The following is an 11,143-nucleotide window of genomic DNA, read 5'->3' on the forward strand; positions in this document are numbered from 1 at the left end:
CCTTAGTCAGTGAGTGATTTTCTATGTCAGCTGGGTAGAGCCTCTCAGAGGATAGCCATACTAGACTTCTGTCTGCAAGCAAACACAGCATAAGTAATAGTGTGGATCCCAAGTTAGACTGGTCATTTGTCAGCAATTCCTTCAAACCCTTAACATTTTTCCCTTTGCATTTCTCTTAGACTGGAACAATTTTGGTTCAAAGATTCTGTTGGTTGGTTGGTGTCCCTATCCCTGCATAGAAAATGTTAAAACACAGATTTTAATATCTAACAAAAATGCAAAAATATCTAATTTTAAAATTAATACATGAGAGCTTTGAAATTCAGGCTAGGCAAATTTTGGCATGAAAAATACCATGCTGAGTCAATTTGCCCAAATTTATATTTTATTTCAGTTGTCTTATTCAATGTTACTTTTTTCTTTTATGTTTATTTTAAATCTGGTTATATGTAATTGCTGTCCAGATATTTCAAATATAATATTTGTTCAAATATTGGTTTTGTCCAAAGACAGGTTTCTTTCTGACCAATTTGCTTCAGGTTTATTTATTTTTTCCTCAGTTTCTTCTGTCTTTTTATGGCTATAGAAACGTGGAAGGGTCACAGGTTTATGCCCAGTTTTTCCTTTCCGTCTCCTTTTCCCAAAATTTCATTTCTTTAAACTCATTTTACAGGACATTTATGTCGTGAAAAATGAGACAGACTGTGTTAAGCACTGTTCATTACCACAGTATTCTTCTGTTTTACCATTGTAAGATATACTGAATGCCATGTTCTATTGTGGATGTGTCAACACAAAATGAAATAGCACTTTAAGGCCTCTGTTCATTTCTTTTTTATTATCCTACAAAGTATTTCGTATTTTGAAATACTTTCAATTCGTGAAAGAAAATTAAAAGCCTGGATCATTTTCTCTTTTCAGTGAAATAAGACAGTAAGTTTTCATTTAACCCTCCTTTCTATTAAAAAAAACTAAGCCTAAAAACAAGTTTTATGGTTCTATGTGTTAAGGACCAAAAACACCATGATACAATACCTGCTATTATCTTGGGAAATTAGCTCGACAGCCTCCAAAGGCTTCCTTCCAAGTGTTCTGAGTCCCTTTCTTTGAATTCTGAATAGAATTTGTTTGGCAAAGCAGGTGTATGAATCACAGAGGATATATTTTTTCAATCAGAAATGATCCTTGACACCCCCAGTTCTTCTATCTGTCTCTACCTGTGTGTTTGAGTGTGAATAGCTATAGAAATTGGTTTCATGGGACCACAAATTTTCAAGACAAAGAAAGTACCTGTGTCTTCTTTTGAAGTCTTGCCAAGACCCCTAAAGAAACTGTTTATGCAGCCAAAGTGTTTAGGGAATAATCACAGCATGGAGAGTCTTATTAACAGTTTGACAAGTATAGATGTAGTATTGTGTCCAAGGGAAAAGAGAAAATATGTTTCACACATGGCCATTTGAAATACAGTCTAGGCTCTTCATGTCCATCTGGTGAACCTATGAATCAGAGCCACACCCTATTGCTTTTCACACTATCTTAGCTTTAGATGAAGAGAAGCACAAGATTTGATTAGGATTTTCAGTTTGAGAGATAAAATAAACTCTAATTATGGAAAATTATGAAAAATAAATATATCTGTTATGTTATCATCGCTCTCTGACAGGATAAGAAATGGATGGTTGCAAATCCTCTGAAACTCTTGGAGCCACACAATGTCTGTTGACACAATCTGGCTTTCTAACTATTGCTAGCTATAATTTTGGTTAAGTCGAAGATAGGCTGTCAATCTCCATTTTCTAAGCCAAAAGATCATGTGAGGTGGAAATATCTGGTGAACTAGTGTAAAAGACTTTAACCTTGAGTAACTATAAATTCCCTACGATTACTTGTTGAAATAGTGCTGTGAAAAGAATCGGTGTAAGGTGTAATTTGTTTCAGATGCTGCTGTTCTGCATTTGTGTATGTGTGTGTGTGTATGTGTATGTGTGTGTATATGTGTGTATCTGTGTGTGTGTGGTGTGTGTGTGTGTGTATGTGTGTGTGTGTGTGTGTGCATGTGCTCAAGCACACACATGGGCACTCACACTGTTGGATAATTTACTTTTGAAATAAAGCCAGTCTATTTTCTAAGCTTTGTTTCAATCTACCCATACCTATGTTGTTCTCTAGTAACAGCTTCTGGGAACTTCTGCTACCCAGAAAGTTTATTCTAGAATGCCTCCTGAATTATCTTCTCATTTTTCATTTAATCTTTCAAAAAGTCATTATGTTTTAAAATCAAAGCTATATCAGGTCACTTCCTTGCATAGAATCTGGGTCTTGTTAGGTTAAAGGCACTAGAAGGGAACCTATTATGAGTATTCTGCAAAATGGATATAATATTAAACTACCTCTAAGCTATTTTCTTTTTAGATACATATTGAGTCATTTCTCAACCCTTTCCAGTGAAAATTCTTTTTTGTAGTGGATGGTGATTAATACAGAAACTAATCAGCATTCAGAGAATAGGAGATTGTGGAATTCTCCCCTTAAAATAAGATATTTATTATACACCGTTGTCATACAGTATGATGGACCACTGTGGAAGAGCTCAAAAAAGGATTTGAAGTATGAGGAAACATTGAGGAAAAGCTAGAAAAAAGATTGTAAGCCAAGAAGTTATAAAGAAATATAATGAGAGAGAACTTTATGGACATGAGAGGCTTCACACACATCAACTTAGAGATTGGCTACATGTGTAAGACCCACACCAGATCAAGCCAACTCAAATTAGAACAGGTAAGGAAGAGATAATCATATAGTACCACCCTTATTCCTATTATATTTTAATATTAAAAAGTGAAACACTTTGAAGCATCCAGAGTGTGTATTTTTAAATGCTTTTATGCACATATGCTTATATTTATGTATCTTTACATGATTTTTCAAATCATCATTTTTGTGTCAATTATTATTCATTTTTTGTTGTTCTTGACAGTGGCACAATGTAGAAATCCATTAGATATGCTTGCAGGTTAATTGGACTCTGCTAGGGCAATTATGTTTCAGGGATCACCAGTCTTTTACTTCATGAGAACAGTCCTTGACTAAGTCTGGCAGGCCACCTGCCATAACTCAAGTACCCTCAAAGCCTCTCAGTAGACACAGCATATGAGCCAGCCTTTCAATAAGGTAGCATCACTTCTATTTGACTGAAAGGACATGTGAAGTAAAGGCTGCAGTAGAGAGTAATTATCATTATTTTTTTTTAAATCTTAAGACAAAATCTCCTATGTTGCTGAGGCTGTCCTGTACCTTACTATATAGTAGTCTTGGCCTCAAACTTTTTCTTCAGCCTCCGAAATGACACGATTAGAGGCACAATCCACCATTACTGGCTGTTTTCTGCTCTTAATCACACTAGTTCTTAGTTTACACTTGACCAACTTAAGCTCAGTGATCTGAAGAAATGACAATCTTATTAGCCCTGCATGTTGCTAATAATAATTTTTTGTGGAGTCCAGTAAGAGGTGCTTGCATTTATTTTGTAATAAATAGGGAACCGAATGCTGTGCATATTTTAAGCCACCAAAAATGCATTCTGCAGTGTCAATTTTGGTGGTCCAGTAAATCTCCTAGTCCTACCATTCATCTCTATACTCTGAAAGAAACATTGAAATTGTTTTTCAAATTCTTTGATGCTTCTGACAGGAAGATTAAAAGTACTTATGTCATCAAGTACACATCACCATAGTAATCTATGCCCCCCTCCCCTCGCAGGCCAACATAAGGCCTTGTAAGGAAAACAGGACTTCCCAGAGGTCTATTCATTTTCTTCTGAGAGAACATTTGGACAAACCAACATGAACCCTGAAAAGCCACTTCCAACCTAGGAGCAATACATTACTTTTGCCTCTCTATACTGTATGTATAGGAGCAATGCACACTCTGAGGACACGGTGTGGGTACCAGGTCATTTTATTTAGAAAAGGAAAGCTTTTCAGATTATTTATTATACGCATGAATATAATAAATGTTCTGGGTCATTATTTTTGTCACTTAATGTATTTTTATGCATACTTATCATTAAATACTGTTTGGGATCCCAAACAAGTATTGGTGCCTTGATATCATTCTTGAAAATAAAAATCAATGTGTTTAAGGTACTTCTTTGGGGAAAGTTCAATTAACATTGTAAAAAACTTGGGAGACACTATTAGTGTGATTTTATGTATTATCTTGAGAGTTTTGCCACTAATATTTAAATATTTACTACTCTAAAACAAATATTAATATTTAATACTATAGCATGATTATAAAGTTTAGAACTGTTACCAAACTGAGGAAGTTACAGAAGTAGAAATTTTAAATTTTTCTCTCATTTATGAAAATACTATCCTACTACTAAACATACCAAGTACGGTGTTTCCCACATATCTTTATTCTTTGTATTTCTTTGTATTGAGTTTCAAAATAAAACTAGTAAAAATAGTACTTCTCCAGTTTCTTTGTTTATAAAACTGCTTCCTGAAAGAGATCCAACTATTCAATTTTATGAATGCCTCATTACATCCCTACTAGATGTACAAATGATGAATTTAACTGATGAAAATTTATGCAGACTATCAGAAAGAATAGAGACATAATATTCCCTGATCTATCACAGTTTTTGTTTTTCTTCCCCTTGAGAGGTAAATTGAAGTTTAAGTTATGTTTGCATAACATAAAGACAACACTTTAAAATGTGGAAAGAGACAATCACCATAGTATTTTCTTTACTGTGAACCAAACAAAGACAGATAAATCGCCTTTCACTGTACGGATGAACTCAATACTCTGTAACTATTCATTGAGTGGTTACTATTTATAAGGAAAAATATCAAACCCTGGAACTCTGAAGGCATATGGGATATAATACATTTTAATTTCCAGTCCAGAATGGGAGATAGGTGTGCAAACAAATAAACAGAACACACTGTCTTCTTTGGTTGCCCAGAGAACTAGGTAGAGGAGTTCTTGAAAAAAAAAAAAAACAAAAAACAAAAAACAAAAAAAAAAACAACAAAAAAAAACAAAAAAAAACAACCAAACAACCAAACAAACCAAAAACCAAAAGAGCAGGCTCTGAGATGAGTCCCAGTTACAAGGAAAGGCGAGATTGAACCTGCCTTTTTCTGTCCAAGAGACATAAAGTGTATAAGCCAAGAGAAAAAAATTAATTCAAGCAATTTAATGTCTACTGATGTCAGAATTTAATGGGAACATGGAGAGGAAAATAAAGAAGCATCCAGCAAAACTACAAAAAGATCAAGATTGGAATTTATCATTTAAAGGGATCACTGCTGATTTGATTCTTGATGCTAATGTGGGTAACAAAACAAAAATCTGGATTTACATTTACTGGTATTATTGCCTCACAAAGCAATAGTGATATAGTGGATCAAAGACACCACTATTCTCTCCCAAATGTCTGTTGATTTAAAATGAGAAAGGATTCAAAATTTCCTCTCTTCAGGTTATTCAGAACAATAATAAGAACAATAGTCCTTACTGAGACAGCTTGATAGGGTTGTAAACTTGAGGCATGATAGAAAAATTATTTTCTCTTTGCTTCTTAAGAAGATGCTGCCTTTGCCATTGACAAGGCTTGGTAGAGTTGAATGAAGAATTGACATCTTCTAGTCTTGCTTTTGCTTCTTACAGGTTGTGTAGGTCTTATTGGTGTTTTAAAATTATATATATATATATAATCACAATGATTTTAAAGACTGTACATGGACTGACCCTGGATTCTGACCTCATAGGTAGCATTGAATATCCTAGTAAGATCACCAGTGTAAGGGGAAGCCCTGAGTCCTGCTAAGACTGAACCCCCAGTGAACGTGATTGTTGGGGGGAGGGCGGCAATGGGGGGAGGGTTGGGAGGGGAACACCCATGAAGAAGGGGAGGGGGAGGGGGATGTTGGCCCGGAAACGGGGAAAGGGAATAACACTCGAAATGTAAATAAGAAATACTCAAGTTAATAAAAAAAATCATTGTGATTATATATATATATATATATGTGTGTGTGTGTGTGTGTGTGTGTGTGTGTGTGTGTATGTCTATCTATAAGACATAAACAGCCTTAACGCTTTGGGGTGACGGGTAAACCAAAGATAAATTTTCATTTGGTTTAATGTATTGAGTACAATTAGAGTTGGAAAAGGAAGCTCAGAGTGTAGGGAGAAGATAACTGTGTTGTTTTCTGCATATATTATTTTTGAAAAGATAACGATTTTAACTCACCTCAAAACTTAATCTTAACCACATTATTATGTGGTAATTTACATGGATTGTTTTTACCTTTACAGACATTAAGATATAAAGTGGCTGGTAAACATGTACTCATTTTTGCTTCCTTTGAAGTCTTCAACAGGCAATAGATTGTTGAAATCAGAAACATCTTGTACATTTTTTAAAGCTTGTGTTTTTAAAAATAAATAATATTCAAGAAAACTAAAAGTTCTTATAAGGCTCTGGAGGTAAGAAATAGATATTTAAAAGTCAGTTAATCATTGTGAGACTGCCCATGTGTTTTCAATGGTGTTTTCTGAAATTCGAACCTAAGTATCTGCATGGCATGTTAAATCTGTGTCCACCTGGCTAGTTGTCCTCTGTTTTGCATACATGTGCAATGGCACACACACACACACGCACACACACACACACACACACACACACGCAGCTCATACACAAATAGTAAATACATGTGGAAAAATGAAGTCTCTCTTTCTAAATGTAATCATTATGGACATGTTTTAAGGCCAGGATCTTGTAAATAGTGCTTACTGCTGAGTAAAAGTTCAATAAATGTTTTATTTATTTAATGCTGAATGAAATACATATAGAAAGTACAGTTACTTTACATATTTATTTTAACAGGTAACTGAATTCTTTCATAAACATTGGATCTATCAAGCTTGATTAAAATTTAAAACAAACCAAACAAGATGTGCCTTGCAATATTTTACAAGATAGTAATCTCAGATGGGAATTCACACTTTCACATCCTATTTCTGTGATGCCATTTTAATTACATGTCACTGCCTATGCAATGGGTTTGTGAGTGATTATGCCTACAGGAGCATTTGGCACATGATGGGAGGAGGACAGAAGGATATTTCAAATTTATTATGACTTACTCAGGCACTAAGCACAACATTCTTAAACAAGGACTATATTATTGTCAACTTGTCACTCAAACTAATTCCTGATCCATCACAAGAGTTTTCTTGACAACACACTAGGTAAGAAAATTATTCTCTGTTCAGAAGGTCAGTGGTATGATTTAAATACAGGAAAAAAATGAGTAGTGGATCACACTGTTTACTGAGAAGAAAAAACTGGATCTTCCATCTCCTGTTGCTCATAGGGAAAAGGCGAAGGCCTAAAGATGAGGAAAGAGTGAGAGTAAGAGAAATTATACAGTGCTCTTGGTATGGATGAGCATTCATCATTTAATCACAATGTGATCTTTGTACACTGAGCTTTTAGATAAGTTTTCCCGTTCATAGTTGCAAATTGTTAAGTCTTTCTAATATCTTAAGTAAATATGTCTACATTTTTTACAGAACCCAAAATAATGACAATCAATTTCTCACATTTTGGCATGACTATTTGGATTAACTTCAGTTGTCCTAGTGAAATATATCCTAGGCTAACATGAGGCTACATGGGTGTAGACAGCTAGGAAACCAACTCAGATCATCGCATACGTCACATCTTACAAATAACGAAAAGGAAGACTGTTTATAATTTCATCAAGTGTTCACTAAGTAAAAAATCAAACTATCAGGCATTCAACAAATGTGTTTTCAAGGGTTGTATTGTAGATTCCCTGAGATAAAGGAAGAAGGGAGAAAGAAGTGCAAGCATTTTAAGAGAAAAAAAATGATCTTAAAGGTAAAAAGTAAAATTTTAAAGAGAAATGGTAACTTATTACTGTTCTCTGTTCCCTTCATCCTGGCCAATATTTAAAAAATAGAATATAAAACCAACCAGAGTTTTTGTAAGATGAAACACTGAGAAATACTTAGTGGCTGAGAAATACTTAAAAATATTCATCATCTCAAACCGACAGAAAAATGCAAATTAAAATTCCCTTAAGATTTTATTTTACCTGAATTTGAATGTCCAAGATGAATGAAACAAACATGATTTCCTTCAAGATACAAATACTGTAATTTGCCTGCCATTAAGAGAGGAAAGTCTCTTATGAATATAGCTTTCATTAATTAGTTGATTAGTTGATCCTTAATGTTTGATTGGTCCTAGAAAGAAATCTTAACTGTCTTAAAATTATTAGTTACTTGGACCTTATGAGTGATGAAATATTATCAGTAACATAAAGAAAATCTATATTCTATTTACAATCTAAAGAACATTAGAGTCATTGAGGAGGTCTGTGTGGTTTAAAAATGAATATGGTGAAGGTAAAATGCCTGACCCAATGCCAAGTGTCCATGAACTCTCAAGTTTCCATTTATGACAAGATTTTTTTTTATTGGATGTTTATTTACATTTCAAATTTTATCCCTTTTCCTAGTTTCCCGTCCATAAATCCACTATCCCATTCTCCCACTCCCTTCTCCTATGAAGGTGTTCCCCCAACCAACCACCCATCTCTTCCTGCCTCCTGGCTCTGACATTCCCCTACACTGGGGGTTCCAGCCTTGGAAGGACCAAGGGCTTCTCCTACCGTTGATGCCAAACAAGACCACCCTCTGCTACATATGCAGCTGGAGTCATGGGTCTGTCCATGTAATATATACCTGCACAGTGGTAATTTTACCAATCCTTTCAAAATTTCTTTTGTTAAATTATTTTATATACTTATATTCCAAATGTACCACTTCCTTGTCCCCCTTTCCCAAGTTCTTCATCCTATCACCCTCCCTTTTGTTTCTGAGAGGTTGCTCCCCCTACTTCCACCTCACTTCTGCCAGCATCCCCAATCCTTGTTTTTTTATGATTTTTTTATTTATATGAGTGTACTGTAGATGTCTTCAGGCAAACACCAGAAGAGTGCATGGAATCCTGTTACACATGGTTGTGAGGCACCATGTGGTTGCTGGAGACTTGAACTCAGGACCTCTGGAATAGCAATTGGTGCTCTTAAATTCTGGGCCATCTCTCCAGCTTCCAACCCTTTGGTTGAAGGCTTAGTCTCTAGGAGTTTTATAGGCTCCAGATTATTTGATACTCTGGTTCTACCTATGGGGTTACCATACACTTTAGCAGATTCAGTCCTTCCCCTAACTATTGAACAGGGGTTCCCAACTTCAGTCCAATGATTAGCTTTAAGTATCTGCATCATTCTCAGTCATATTTGGTAGAGCCTTTCAGAGGAGAGCTATACTAGGCTGCTATATGCAAGTACTTCATGGCATCAGTTAATAGTGTCATCATGGATTTCGTTCTCTGGAGTCTAACTTCTTGAGTATTTTTGGATGTTGGATATTAGCCCTCTATGGGATGTGGTATTGATAAAGATCTTTTCCCAGTCTGTTGGTTGCCATTTTGTCCTAATGACAGTGTCCTTTGCTTTACAGAAGCCTTGCAATTTCATGAGTTCCCATTTGTTGATTCTTGACCTTAGAGCATAAGCCATTGGTGTTCTGTTCAGAAAATTATCCCCAGAGCCCATGTGTACCAGGCTCTTCCCCACTTTTTCTTCTATTAGTTGCAGTGTGTCTAGTTGAATGTGGTGGTATTGATCCACGTGGACTTGAGCTTTGTAAAGGGTGAAAGAATGGAGCTATTTGCATTCTTCTACATGCTGATCTCCGGTTGAACCAGCACCATATGTTGAAAATACTCTCTCTTTCACTGGATGGTTTTAGCTCCTTTGTCAAACATCATGTGACCATAGGTATGTGGGTTCATTTCTGACTCTGCAATTCTATTCTACTGATCTACCTGCCGGTCTCTGTACCAATATCATACAGTGTTTTATCACTATTTCTCTGTGATCAAGTTTGAGGTCAGGGATGGTGATTTCCCCTGAAGTTTTTATTGTTGAAGATAGTTTTCACTATTCCGGGTTTTTTGTTATTCCAAATGAATTTGCAAATTGTTCTTTCTAACTCTAAGAAGAATTGAGTTGGAATTTTGATGGGGATTGCATTGAATCTGTACATTGCTATTGGCAAATTCACCATTTTTACTATACTAATGTTGCCAGTCCATGAGCATGGGAGATCTTTCCATCTTCTGAGATCTTCTTCAATTTCTTTCTTCAGAGACTTGAAGTTCTTGTCATACAGAACCTTCACTTGCTTGGTTAGAATCATACCACGATATTTTATATTATTTGTGACTATTGGAAAGGGTGTCATTTCCCTAACTTCTTTCTCAGCCTGTTCATCCTCTAAGTACAGGAAAATTACTGATTTGTTTGAGTTAATTATGTATCCAGCCACAGTGCTGAAATGGTTTATCAGGCTTAATAGTTTTCTATGGAACTTTTGGGGTCACTTTATTATACTATCATATCATCTGCAAATAGTGATATTTTGACATCTTCCTTTCCAATTTTTATCCCTTTGACTTCTTTTTGTTGTCTGATTGCACTGGCTAGGATTTTGAGTACTATATTGAATAAGTAAGGAGAGAGTGGGCAGCCATGACTAGTCCCTGATTTTAATGGGATTGCTTCAAATTTCTTTCCATTTGGTTTAATTCTGGCTACTGGTTTGCTGTATATTTCTTTTATCATGTTTAGGAGTAGACCTTGAATTCCTGATTTTTCCAAGACTTTTAACATGAAGGGGTGTTAAATTTTGTCAAATGCTTTCTCAGCATCTATTATATGATCATGTTTTTTTGTTCTTTGAATTTATTTATATAGTGGATTATGTTTATGGATTTTCATATACTGAACCATCCCTACATCCGTGGGATGAAGCCTACTTTATCATAATGGATGATCATTTTGATGTGTTTTGGATTGATTCAGTTTGTGAGAATTTTATTGTGTATTTTTGTGTCAATATTCATAGAGGAAAGTGGTCTGACGTTTTTTTTCTTTGTTGGGTCTTTGTGTGGTTTAGGTATAAGCATAATTGTGGCTTCATAGAATGTATTGGATAGTGTTCCTTCTGTTTTGATTTTATAGAATAGTAG

This window comes from Rattus norvegicus, chromosome 11, assembly GCF_021556685.1.
Source record: "Rattus norvegicus strain SHRSP/BbbUtx chromosome 11, alternate assembly SHRSP_T2T, whole genome shotgun sequence".
Lineage (NCBI taxonomy): Eukaryota > Metazoa > Chordata > Mammalia > Rodentia > Muridae > Rattus > Rattus norvegicus.